The sequence below is a fragment of the Macaca fascicularis genome, chromosome 5, assembly GCF_037993035.2.
Source record: "Macaca fascicularis isolate 582-1 chromosome 5, T2T-MFA8v1.1".
Taxonomy (NCBI): domain Eukaryota; kingdom Metazoa; phylum Chordata; class Mammalia; order Primates; family Cercopithecidae; genus Macaca; species Macaca fascicularis.
In genome coordinates this window covers 190,321,859-190,335,960 of record NC_088379.1, presented here as the reverse complement: position 1 = coordinate 190,335,960, position 14,102 = coordinate 190,321,859, and the positions used below count along the sequence as shown (strand labels likewise).

The 14,102-nt window shown below is 41.9% G+C and overlaps 1 long non-coding RNA gene across 1 annotated transcript; it reads right to left on the bottom strand.

The window, feature by feature from the left end:
• Positions 1-5,534: 5,534 nt before the first annotated feature.
• On the bottom strand, positions 5,535-10,052 carry LOC107129869 (uncharacterized). Its single transcript, XR_001491163.4, has 3 exons — positions 9,746-10,052; positions 8,282-8,669; positions 5,535-6,214 (listed from the first exon to the last, which is right to left on the bottom strand). It is a non-coding gene; the product is annotated as an uncharacterized lncRNA (long non-coding RNA).
• Between the last annotated feature and the right edge of the window lie 4,050 nt (positions 10,053-14,102).

The following is a 14,102-nucleotide window of genomic DNA, read 5'->3' as shown; positions in this document are numbered from 1 at the left end:
AAGCCATCTCAAATGCGCACTGAGGCTTCAGAGAAGTGTCAGCAGCCTGCTAGTTTTCCTTCCACAAGGGACAGAGGAGACACTGAAACAGTCAATCAACAGTGTTTGCCACTCAGTCGTATATGTTGTATGTTAAAATGTTAAAGGAAAATGAAGCCAAGTGTGGTGGTGGTGCCTGTAGTCCCAGCTACTCCAGACACTGAGGTGGAAGGCTCCCTTGGACTGATAAGTTTAAGACCAGCCTGGGCAATGTAGCAAGATCCGGTCTCTATAAAGAAAAAAATGTTAATAATATCAGAAGTTATTAATTAGTTAATTATGAGATATCAGCGTTCTTCACCAGAGTGCAAGTATAGTTAAGGCCATGATGAAATAGAAGCACAAGAATTTATAGATAATACTTATCCCAGAAAAATCTCCTTAGACAAAATGCGAGGAACTGGTAAACCTTTTCTAATGACTCCCCGACAATTCTTTAATCAAACCAAGTGAAATGGGTCTGAAAATTAGATTGTCAGATTATAAATATTAATCTTATTAGGTCTATAATGCAATGCCAACCAGTAACACTTTTTTCTGCCCCTCGTCAGTGACATTAGTCCATATTTGAACCAGTGCCACTTTTTTTTGTTAACAGATGAGCTTTGATACAAGGAACAGGATATCAAGACCAAAATTCCGCTCAAGCTTGGCATTCAAAGCGTTCAGGCTTGACAATTCCTGACTGAATGCCACTAACATCTCAACTAAAGCCCTCTGGGGACTGGGACACAAAGCTGTTGACACAGCAAGATATGACTCTGATAATTCCTCTGGGCTCATCATGGTGACTCAATCTTAATACAGTGTGTTTAATTTAAAACAAAAGAAGTCACACACAGGCATCAAGATATCCTGAACCTGATAGGTCACCACAGACCAGACTGGGAGCATGAGACTTGCTCACTTTTTCAGTAAGAATGTCCCTCAGAGGCTGCTCCTATACAGACTAACCAGTTGTTGGTTTGTCAGAGTTGCTGATAGCTCAGGCTTCTCCTTAGAATTACCAGCATTTTCCACCCTAACCCTTCAGCAAAGAAATTTGGTGGCTGGCAGACAGAAATGAGTTGAAACTAGTAAGTCGATCTTTGACCTGTTCCCTAAGAAAAACACGGATACTATTTGATCCAAGTATTTATAATGAGGTCTCTAAAATATTATTTTCCCTCTCTCTCCCTCACTCTTTCTCTCCTTCTCCCCGCTAATGGAGAAATCTCAAAATGTTTATGAACTCGGAGAGCTGAGTGCTGTCTAGGCCTCCCAACCCACCCAACATCCTTGAACACACACACTTACGGCTTTGGTCAGCTGTCAGATGATATGACAAAAAGCTTAGCAGACATCTGCTCATGGATTAATGGCCACGGTATTTCTTTCACTATCAAAGATAAATTGCTAGACAGCTGTTAAAAACCACAGCACAGTTCTTGACACTGGTGATGCATAGACGAGATGACCAATTTTCTAAATGGGGTCACGAAGAACCTTCTTACTTCGGGAGCCATTTTTTCCCAGTGAGAAAAGACTGAAAGCAATAACAAGGACCGCTGTGCAAACTTCAAATCCAAAAGGGTCCAAGCTTCCTTTTTGGCTGCTGATAATGACATGTTATTTGAAGATTGTTCTGGCAGTCAGAGCTTACAAAAAGAAAAAGGATCAGAGAGTGAACGCCTTGCTTTGCCAATGCAGCTCCTGTAAATGGTATGAAAAGCGTATTTTCCAAACTCAGACTCAGTTAGGTTCCTAAAGAAATGGGCCTGTACTGGTGACGTTTGTCAGCTTGTAAAATGATTTAATAAAAGAATATCACATAATATTTATCTGAGGAGTAAATATGACAAAATATACAAACGGTCCAGCGTGTGGTTGGCTCTAAAAGGCTAGTTCCCTGGCCTTCTTGGCCTTCAGAAGTCCCCTTTAAGCTGATTCTCACTAGCATCAAGCATGTGAGTACATGTGTGAGATCCTCTTGGCTGCACTGCCAAGTTTTCTCAGCTAGATGTTTGATGAAGACAGTCAGAATGTGGCATTTACAAATATGTTTAAAATCAATGAGCAATTTCTAAAGCAGATATTACATAAAACAGATATTAGAATTGTTCACAGTAAGTTCATCAGTTCTTAAGAAGGAAGTGACATAAAAACACAGTTAGTACCGGGTGCGGTGGCTCACGCCTGTAATCCCAACACTTTGGGAGGTCGAGGCAGGTGAACCATGAGGTCAGGAGATCAAGACCATCCTGGCCAACATGGTGATACCCCATCTCTACAAAAAATACAAAAATTAGCTGGGCGTGGTGGCGGGCGCCTTTAATCCCAGCTAGTTGGGAGGCTGAGGCAGGAGAATCGCTTGAACCATGGAGTCGGAGGTTGCAGTGAGCCGAGATGGCACCACTGCACTCCAGCCTGGCGAGAGAGCAAGACTCTGTCAAAAGAAAAACAAACAAACAAAAAAAAACAAAAACAAAAAAGACCACACAGTTAGAAGTTAGAAACAGAAAAGCAACTGAGCAGAAAACTTGGTTAAGCACGACCAGCCAGCGTTTATTTGGATGGCTCCCCGACACAGACGTAGCCTCAGGAACCCTCCCGGGACGAGGGCTCCCCGACACAGACGTAGCCTCAGGAACCCTCCCGGGACGAGGGGTGACGGATACACAACCAGACCAGGAGCCCAGAGCCCAGCACTACACCTTCACACGACCCGTGACCCTGAGAAAGTTACTACCATGGCCCCATGTCAATATCCTTGTTGGTGAAATGAAGGACATCAACTAACCATCAAGGTCCTTCCATTTCTCAACTGTCCATGAAACAATAGTTCAGTAAAAACAGCAGCAGACTGAATGACAAATCGAATATGGATTTCAAAGAAACAGAAGGTTTGGAGGCTAGAAATCTGCATGAGAATTCGTGACGAGGGGCCAGACTGTGAGCTCAGCTTCCCATATAGGCAGGTTCAATATGAGCCCAGCACAAAACAAAGGTCATGAAAAGATGATTAAAAAAAAAAAAAAAAAGACACAGATGAAGAAAACAGAACTATTAAGTACATGAATAATTATTCAAACCCAGGAACCAAAAGTAAAATCAGCTACAGTTTTTCACCTAGCAAGTTGGCAGCCAGTTGAAGATTCGTCTGTGTATCGTGTTAAGAGAATGTAAATTGATAAATACAAGAAACTACATATGGTGTATGCTTATTACCTGTGTGACAAAATAATCTGTACACCAAATCCCCAAGACACGAATAATTCTCAATGTGTTCAAATATTTAGCTGTAAGTTTATGTATTACCATGTTATTTATAACATCAAATAATTATTAAAAATCTAAATATCTAACAGGCATTTAGATATTATTTATCTAATAAACACATTATGGCACTTTTTACTGTGAAATACCATGTAATCACTTAAAAAGGACCTCATGGAAAAATATTTAATGATATATAAAGATGTTCACAACACATTGCTAAATTTTAAAAAAAGTTATAAGACAGTATAATCTCATTTTTGAAAGGAAGAATATCCATTTTTACAGCTATACATATGCACCTAGAACATAGGTGTACACGTATGTGTACATGTGTGCATGTTGTGTGCCCCTAGACCAGATGTATTAGGTTGACTCTATGAAATCTCTAATTTTATAAGTCAGAAACAGTAAAATCTCAGGAATTTCTCAAGGTTCTACTTAATAAATACAAATACACTGGTATAAGACTTGAAAATTATTCACAAAAATGTTGACTGTGGTCATATCTTCAGTGATTTATGAATACTTTTATTTTTCAAGCATTTTACAACTAAGATGTATTTCTTTTAATATAACAAAAATGTTGTAGTGAAATTAAATAATTTACACACATATCAGTCTAAAGTATGCAATTTCTTCTATATATGATAAATATAAATATATAGCATATGTGTGCAGATATATATAACTGACATTTATATAGAGAGATAAAATTAACCAAAAGTCTAATCGTTTTTAGTGTAATCCGTTGCAAAGATGGAAGCAGTCTATTAGGAAAAAATCACTCATCAGGATAAAAATGCTTGGTCTCTCCGAATAGTCTCCCCTCCTCCGCTTCCTTCCCAAGATAGTCCCCGGGTGAGTGGGAGCAGTTAACATCTTATGGTGGTGGGAAAACCAGGGCTCTTATGCATGGCGTCCTCTACCTCTTCTGGTCTCCAGGGCTGTGTACCCTGTTCCCTGGGTATTTCCTGGCGTTCAAGGCTGAAACCTGAGGCTGGTGTCACTGGTAATCTGATCTCTTTGGGTCTGGGCAGTATTATCACTTCCTGCTGACTCAGCCTCATGTCAGCTCCCACAGGCTACAAACTCCAGAATATCTGCCATGCCCTTCCTCCAGCCTCTGGCCCAGCCTGGCACCCAGGCTCTGCTGTGCAGTCAGCTCCCCTCGCCACTCTGTGCACGCTGTCGATCCTTCGCTTCTCAACTCTGCATCTCTATCCTGTCAACGTCGAGGGCACCCTGGAAAGCTGAGCCCCAGAACCCTCTTCCTGCCTGACCACACCGGCTGCCCAGCTCGCTGTGATGTGCCTGAGGTGTAGACTGCTCTTGGAATAACTCTGAAGCACAGCCTCCAGAGAGGAAGTCAAAAGGAACCTCACTCTGCGCCCTTCCTCTCCTTCTCCATCTTCCTGCCATTCCCAGGACTAGAAGCTGGCCAGGCCTTTCCTTACTTCCACTCTGTCCTCAATCCCTTCCTCCCTCTCCAGCCAGGTATGCAGGGTCTCCTTGGCTTTATGAAAACACCTCTCTGAACAGAGCCCCTTATGCTCAGTGATTAATTTGATAAACGGTTCTAGGGATTCCTTCTCAAGACAAGAGCTTATGTCATTCCTTTTCTGAAACACAGTATATTAATATTGAACATCACCCTGGTCTTCCCCTTGGCCTTTCTCCTATAAAATATATACTTAGATGAATGCTAAGGGAGAAGAGACAAATGTTTTCGACTCATGAAAGCAAAATAAAGAGCCGCGTGGCTCATGCTTATAATCCCAGGTCTTTGGGAGGCAGAGGCAGTAGGATCCTTTGAGCCTAAGAGTCCGAGACCAGTCTGGGCAACATGTCGAGGCCCCATCTCTACAAATAAATAAATAAAAAATTAGGCGGGTGGCACATGTCTGTAGTCCCAGCTGACAAGAGGCTGAGGTGCTTGAGCCCAGGAGTTGAGGTTACAGTGAGCTATGGTTGCACCACTGCCCTCCAGCCTGAAAGACAGAGCAAGACACTTTCTCTAAAAAAAAAATAAAAAATAAAAAAAATAAAATTATCCTAAGACCTTGTCTTCATTATAAAATTATATAAGAAAAAGAGGCAGCCGAAATGTATACCTAACTAAAACAGAGAGCCATCAGGAAAGGGAGGAGGCTTTGAACAAAGACTTGGAGGATGCTGAAAGAAAGAAGAGAATTAAAAGAAACCAGAGTGCAAAATATAGAAAAAAAATCGAGAGATAAGAATTAAAATACCTTGTGGATTTTTATTTGTAATATATGACATTTCTCTAAGTATTCAAGTTGCTTCAGAGAGCAGCAGTTCTGATGCACCCCAGCTTCCCGCCCTGGGCGTGAAACTTACAGGACACCAAGATCAATAATCAAGACACCAAACGCCATCTTGTTCCGGAAAGGATTTCAGGCAGCTAACAGAGATAACCACACTATAGGGAATGTGAGCAGTAAATGATCAAGAAGCTTCAAGAAAAAGGACGATTCTTCTAAAAAGGATTTTAAAATCATAAACTCTCTAGTTGACAAAAACAAGATAGAATTATGAAAAGAAAGACGTATTGGAAATGATATAGCTCTGTAAAGAAAATAAACTTTGGTGCAGAAGGAAACAATGGTTCGATCGAGTGACACGCAGTGGGAGAGCATGCAGGAGGTGACCTGGGCAGCAGGAAGCTTTCGGAAGATGGTTCTGGGGGATTCCAAAGGAGCAAGATGGAAGCCAAGAGCCAGAGGTGATCCTAGTCCGGGTGCGGAGAAGCGATTGACCAGATCAGGGCAGCAGGAGCGGGAATACACGTGACAGACGTTACAAAAATAAAATCAGCAAGACTTGGCCACTGGTTGGTTTTAGGGATTGAAGGAAGTGGTGGAGTCGGTGGTGACTACGAGGTTTCCAGCCAGGCCAACTGCAGGAATGATAGAAACAGTAAAAGAAACGGCTCACATTTAGTCTTGTTCTTAAAACAGAGTAACAGTAATATATTTTCCACTTACAAGTTTACTGTTATAACAATATTAATAGACCTGAAAGTAAAGAAAGAAAATTTTCAAAATTCAAAAATTTGTACTGAATACAAATTTTAATGGCAGTACGAAGTACAATGTGTGTGTTTGTAACAAGCACTCTGAGTTACAAAACATAGTTTTTCATTTCTTATCTTCAAAGCATGAAAGAAATAAAAAGGCAAAGTACTGACTTAACTGAAAGCACCCAGATGGCCATGTGTCACCTCACATTGGGTTTGCACACTTTGTGTGTTGCTTTATATTTCCATAGTTGTCTATAAGTACTTTTTTGCTTCAAGTGCTACTTGAGTTGAATTGATTACCAGTTGAGTTCTGTCTGAAGTTTATTTTAGTAGAAATAATGTAAAGCTAGGTATAGACTATTATCCAACAAGGTATCAGATTAAGATATTTGGAAAATCAATGTTTTATTAATGATTATCATTAATCATTAATCATTAATGATTATCAGCTAGCAGTATGAGACTTTACTCATACTGCTACTCAAATGCATGAAAAAAATTGTAGCTTCCTTGTTTTGTTGAACCAATCTAATCTTTTTGCATTTGTTTACTGAGATACAATTCACAGACCATACCCCTATAACGTGTACAACTGAGTGGTTTTTAGTATATTTGCAAAGTTGTGCAGTCATCACCATTATCTAATTCTAGAACATTTTTATCACCAAAAAAAAAAAAAAAAAGCCCTGTGCCCATTAGCAGTTACTGTCCTCCTCCTTCACCCAGCCCCTGGCAACCACTAATCAACTTTCTGTCTCTGTGGATTTGCCTGCTTTAGATATTTCATACAAATAGAATCATACACTATGAAACCTGCTCAATTGTCCCTGTGAACTCCCCGCTGGGTGGTGGCAGTAAAATTTTACTTTCACTGAAATTCAGTAATCAATATTATCTCAGATTTTTCCAGTTTAAGACAATTTAATTTTGGTAAACACTCATCAAGCTCCAAGTACACTCGCTAATAGATGAGTTCTCCCCTTCCTTCTTCCTTCCCAAGATGGTCTGGGGATAGGGGAAACCGGGAAACCGGGGGAGTCCTCCTAGCAGTGGTGGGAGTGTGGGCTGCCTTCCATGCTGGCCCCTGCAGGGTGTGGCCTGACGACCCTGGTCTCTGGGCCAGTGCCCCTCAAGGACGACTCGTCTTGACTGGACTCTTGGCGAACGATGGCTCCTCCTGCTGCCAACACTGGAGCTCAACTGTGCCTCCAGCCATGAAGATCACTGCCCACGGCAGTCTCCTCCTGCCAGCTCAGGCCTCGGCCAGCTCATGGTCCTCTCAGCAGCTCTGTGTCTGCTCTGGGGGTGAGCCTGGGCCTTTTTCCCCCACCGTCTGCTCTGCACCTGTCATGGTCGCTAGCATAGAAGTGAATGGATCCTTCAAAATTCAGCTGAAATATTGAACTCTTCGCCGATGTGTCCACCACGTCCCCCTACTGCTTCCTCTGTGCTCTAGTAAGAAGATCATCTTGCTGCTACACAGAGCATTTGTTGGCTTGTATTCCAGCCCCTGCATGCATCTCATCTCTCCTATGTTATCAATCCCACCTCTCTCCCACTGCCCAGGTGGGGGCTTCCCAAGGCTACCCTCAGATCCGTGCCATGTACATCTTATGCTCAATAAATATTAAAATTAGTTTAAGTTTTGTTCTGTCTAATTAGATTTCTATTTTAAAGTAACACCATGTGCATTTTATGAAATAATCATATGACAGAGGTGAGTATAAGAAGAACAGTACATCTCCACTCAGCCTCAAACAGCGCAGGGTAGTCTCTTGTTTGTAGAAACTTGTATGTTTTTCTCAGTATTTAACTCTCCCAGTTTGTTTCTGAATGAGAATATAAAGTATCTCTGAGTTGGGAAAAGAGAAAATTTATACTAGAAGTTTCTAGAGGAAGAAGAGCAGGAAGGAATTACAGAGAGAATCACATTTGCAAAATCACCTGTTGGAGAATAAGAAGGCAAAGAGGAGCCTGGCCAACACCGCGTATGAATTTCATTTTGAAGGCAACGGCGACCCTGCTTCTTCAGTTTCCTGTGGACAAATGCGCGTCTCAGCTCTCCAGTAGAATCAAAATCTCACAAAAGTCCCCTCCGAGGACTGTCTGAGCCCTGCCTCGCCATTTGTCTGCAAATGGTTTCTGACATAGAACCCAAACCAAATGACCAATCCAACACTTCTGGGTTAAAAAAGAAAATTCAGAATGGTGACGATGAATTGGGGAAGTTCAGATTCCGTGCTGTGTGTTGTGTTGAAAACATTGACACTAAATCTTTTAAGGTCCTTTTCACATCGAAGTTCCATGTGTTTCCTCCAGGCATTCCGGGATTCTACACACAAAGACATTTTTCAGAGAAGGGTTAGGAGAAAAGAAGAGGCAGGAAAGGCATTCTCTCCTACTAAGTTAGTGAAAAACCCTTTTCGGGACAGGCAGTCTGCCCAAAAGTCGAGGTGCTGTTGATAAATAGAGAACAAAGCCAGGCCCAATGACTCATGCCTGTAATCCTAGCACTTTGGGAGGCCAAGGCAAGTGGATCACCTGAAGTCAGGACTTCAAGACCAGCCTGGCCAACATGGCAAAAACCCATCTCTACTAAAAATGCAAAAATTAGCCGGATGTGGTGGCACCTGCCTGTAATCACAGCTACTTGGGAGGCTGAGGCCGGAGAATCACTTGAACCTGGGAGGTAGAGGTTGCAGTGAGCCAAGATCGCACCACTGTACTCAAGCTTGGGTGACAGAGCGAGACTCCATCTCAAAAAAAAGAAAAAAAAAAAAAAAAGAAATAGAGAACAAAATCTCAGGCTTTGAGAAGCACTGGGATCCTAAGAGAGGGAGCATAGTGCTGAGCTTTAAGTACCAGGTCTGAACCAAACCACCTGGATTCAAACCACAGCTTTACCATGTACTGTGTATTTTGGACAAGATATTTCTGCCATTCGTTTCCTTGTAAATCGTGATCATAGCAATGCCTACCCACCAGTGCTGTGTTGAGTACTGATATGAGCGTAAAGGTGCTTGTAAGAGTGCCTGGAGCCCACTGGGCTGTCTGTGTGTCACCCTCGTCATCAGCACGGCATCACCCACTGCTACTCTGACCTTGTGCTGTGATCCTTGGCCGAGGGCGACATGCTCAGCCCACCTCCACTAGAGCCTCCTTTTCAGTAGTTATCATTTCAGGGTCTTCTATGTTACCCCAGGTAACCATTTCCTTCAGACTGAAATTACGAAACGAAGAACCCAAATGTCCATTTATATGCTGGCCTTAGAAAGACACCATCACTTTCTCTTTTCTTAGCATAATGTTTTCTAAACTGCAGCCCATTCACCACCATCCTGCTCTGGGACAACACTAGCATGGAGGAAATTCTCCCAAAGAAAGAAAGGTGAACGTGAACGAACCTACCCCTGGCTTCTTGGTTTGTGACACTCCAGCGTCTGACCCAAAGGTCAAAGAATCCTGTTGGGAAAATAGATTCAAATCTTTCTGCGTTTTAGCCACTGTTAAGCAAAAGCCTTGAGATTCAAAAACAAAAAAAAACAAAAACAAAAAACTTGACAATCCTATCAATTTGTACAATGCTGGTGGATCTCTGGAAATAAATTGTCATTGAAAGTATGAGGCAAACACCTTTTTAAATTATTTCAAGCAATCTGTGGACGCACAATGCCAGGCAGCACTCTCAAAGGCCTCCTTGTGAGTGTGTGTGCCTGGAGGCTGCGGGTTGCTGGCCCCCTTCCATCGTCCTGCAAACACAGCACCATATTTGTCTTTCAGCTGTCACTATTTGTTAGGAGCCTATAAACAGAAGATTCTTTCTTAGCAACCACTGTGAAAAAGTAAAACCACCCCACCCCCTCTTAAAAAAAAAAAAAAAAAAAAAAAAAAAACGCCTGAAATGAGGAAAGAAAGAAAAATGAACTTTGCAAAATGACTTGTGGAAGTCACAATGACAATCCAATATGCAAAGTTTCAAAATTGCTGGCTGCCCTTGGTCTGGGGAAAAAAGAAAAAACTCTGAAGATGTTTTCAGAAGTGAGTTGCCAACAGATTAAAAGGCAACGAGAAATGATCTCACCACCATTTGTAGACGTCTGGTCACGCGGATATCTGCAAGATAACCAAGAATAATCCAGTTACGTGGTTCGATTTCATTTCCTTGGAGAATGCTTCAGGCTTCATCTTGCTATTTTTAGCCTTGAGTGTCAAACGCCATGGGAAGCGCGTCCAAGGCTGTTCACAGATTACACGTTCCCCTAGAACAGGTAGGCGTTCTGGAAGCCAGAATCACTGACAAAGTGTCTGGAGATCGAAGCATTAGAAGGAAGGAGAGACAGTAGGAAAATGGGCTTTAGACTGGCAGCTACAGAATAGCTTCAGATGGACGTTACCTCTCAGAGAATTACAGAAAAATCATCAAATTGGTAAAGAAAGCATGAACCTTGACCTTAACAAAGAACATTGCAGAGGCTCTGTGGGAGTGCTCATAGCCATTTAATCTTTCAGGAAGTTTAAAATGTTTCTGGAGTGAAATCAGCTCACTCTTGCCAGCCTGAGAACAGCCAGTTTGGAAAACAGGACTTGTAGTCATGGAAACATCAGGCATCCTGGTAACAAAACTCATTACAGGGTTTACTGGCGAAAAAATTATGGAGACTATCAGGGGGCAGGACAGGTTTGGTGCAATTCTGTGAGACCAGATAGTATGAAACCCAAAATGATGATAACTAAAATATGCTAAGCTACAGTCATTAAACGGAAAGGATTAAACTTTTGTGAGCCAAGATCTTTCTCCTTCGAGCACTGCCTGTCTACAAGTATCAGGGCTGCTCATAGTCAAAACAACAGAAGTAAAAGATCCCCAAGAGAAAAATGTTTTTCTAATCCTATATTCCCATCACGCTCTTGAAGACAGACGATAAAGAGAGATTATTCAGAACCGAACTCTCATGAACAAACTGACAAATGTGAAAATATATATTACGAACACAGAGGCTTTAATGAGTGCCCACTGTCTCATTCTGATCTTCACAGAAACCCTGTGATGCGGGCGTTATCACCGCAGCACAACAGATAAGGGAACAGGCCCAGGGGAGGTCGAGGTCAGAAAGCCTCAGAGGCAGGCTCCTGGTCTAACCCCAGGGCTCATTCTCCCCCTCACCCAGTTGCCACCCCACACATGCTGTGCTTTAGGTGAGGACGCACTGATGGGCTGAAACATCCAGGTGCCATGGATCATTCCGACGGTGCTGGGACTCCCGCTCCAAAAATGAGATTGCAACAGTATGCAGAGGTTATCAGTGAATATGTTTTATTCTAACTATAAAAAAGGGAAACTGGGGGTTTTCTCTTTGTTCGAATTCCCCCTCCCTGCGAAGGAGCTGTGTCTCTGTACGAAGAAGCTGTTTTCTTCTTCCTTCTTTCTTGCCTAATAAACTTTTCTCTCCTTAGAACAAACGAACAAACAAAAAAAGAAATTGCTGCATATCATTTTCATTTTTGAAAAAAACTCTTTTCTTTGGTCATAAAGTTTTTCTTTCTTTTTTTTTCTCACTCTCTTCCTTGTGTCTCCTTCTCTCTCCACTCTTGCACATTCATTCACCTTACAGGGGAGCCCCACACATTCTTAAAGTCCTGCTGGAGCTGCACTCAAAACTTCCCCGTGACCTTGCTAGAGCCAGATGGTGTTTCGGTGACCACCCCAACCACGCCTTCCTTCTCCCCAGCCTTCCCCTCCACCCCATGGCCGCTGCTTTGTTTGCTGATAACTTCACAGACCAGGCAGTCACGGGCAACAACGGGGCCTCCAGGCAAACTAGAGAATCGGTCACAGCCACTGTCAACTTCTCAGGACCCTCAGTCCTCTGGAAGACTCTGTTACAATGCCCAGAGTAAGTCACAGTGGAGAATGAAAAATTGGAGAAAGCATCATAGAGGTTTTAGCAAGAGTGGTGTGGTTCAGCTTGGTGCCAGCCTGTGAAACCTATAAGCAGTGCTATGGTTTGAGAGCAGCAACACAACCATACATAATTAGGACTCTGGTGGAAATTACCGCATTCCAACCTAAGCTGCCTCCTCTATACAACTTTTTTTTTTTTTTTTTTGAGACGGAGTCTCGCTCTGTCGCCCAGGCTGGAGTGCAGTGGCCGGATCTCAGCTCATTGCAAGCTCCGCCTCCCGGGTTCCCGCCATTCTCCTGCCTCAGCCTCCCGAGTAGCTGGGACTACAGGTGCCCGCCATCGCGCCCGGCTAATTTTTTTGTATTTTTTAGTAGAGACGGGGTTTCACCCTCTATACAACTTTTAATCAATGTTTTTTCCTTTTCTTTTTTCTCCCTAGTTGTAATTTAGATATTTAAGAAATAGTTTTCCCTGCCAGGATACTAAAAGTGGTGTATTTCGTTAACCACAGCTATAATAGGATAAAAGGTCCTTATGACTTTAAGAATTCAAATTTACTTTCCTAAGTGTTCGATTTAACATGACATAAGAAAAGGGGAAATTCAAAAACTTCTTCAGTCACTAAAAAACAAAAATTCTCCAGTATTATTAGTAATATACATAATTATATATATTTGAACCATCAATTTGCATGAATTTACACTTTTCTTAAAATTGACAATGCAAAATGTTGGCAAGGATGTGGAGCAACTAGAACTCTCATACACTGCCAGTGAGGGTGCAAAATGGTGCAACCATTTAGAAAAATTCTACGGCAGTCTCTTAAAAAGGAAAACATATGGCCGGGTGCAGTGGCTCACACCTGTAATTTCAACACTTTGTGAGGCTGAGGAGGGTGGATCACTTGAGGTCAGGAGTTCAAGACCAGCCTGGCCAACATAGTGAAACTAAAGATACAAAAGATACTAAAGATACAAAAATTAGCTGGGCGTGGTGGTGTGTGCCTGTAATACCAGCTACTTGGGAGGCTGAAGCAGAAGAATCGCTTGAACCAGGAGGGGGACGTGGCAGTGAGCAGAAATCGCACCACTGCACTGCAGCCTGGGCAACAGTAAGACTCCGTCTCAAAAAAAAAAAAAAAAAAAAAAGATAAACATATACCTTCCATAGGATCCAGTCAGTCTACTCCTAGGTATTTACCCCAAATAAATGAAAATATAAATCTACACAGAGACTTGTACATGAACGTTCACAGAAGCATTACTCAAAATAACTAAAAACTAAAACAATCCAGATGCTCATCAATAGGTATGGATAAACAAACTGTGTTATAGTCACATGAAAGAATAGTACTTAACAGAAGAAAAAAGCATGGTGAAAGAGTCAGGGGTCTGGACAGCTGATACATGCAACCACACGGGTGACTCTTAAAATCATTATGATAGATTTTAAAAGTCAGACACAAAGAGTCTATACTGCATACTACTTGTAAAAGTCTAGAAAATGCAACTAAGTCCACAGTGACAAAAAGCAGATGAGTCAAGATCAGTGGTTGCATGAGGTCAGGGACAGAGATAAAAACTTCAATAGGACAGAAGAAAACTCTCAAGGGTAAATGGAAATATTCTGTTTCTTCAATTTTGGCAGTGACTTCATGGGTGTGTACAAAACTCAGCTAATTGAACACTTCAAATAAACCGAATTGTGCACTGTAAATGGATGCCTTTTACTGTATGTAAATTATACCTCAATAATGTTGATTATAAAATCGTAGTTAATAAATTAGGAATGTTTGCATGTGATCACCATTCTTTTTATTATGAAACAATTCCCCATAGAATCTTTTTACATATCTAGGACAC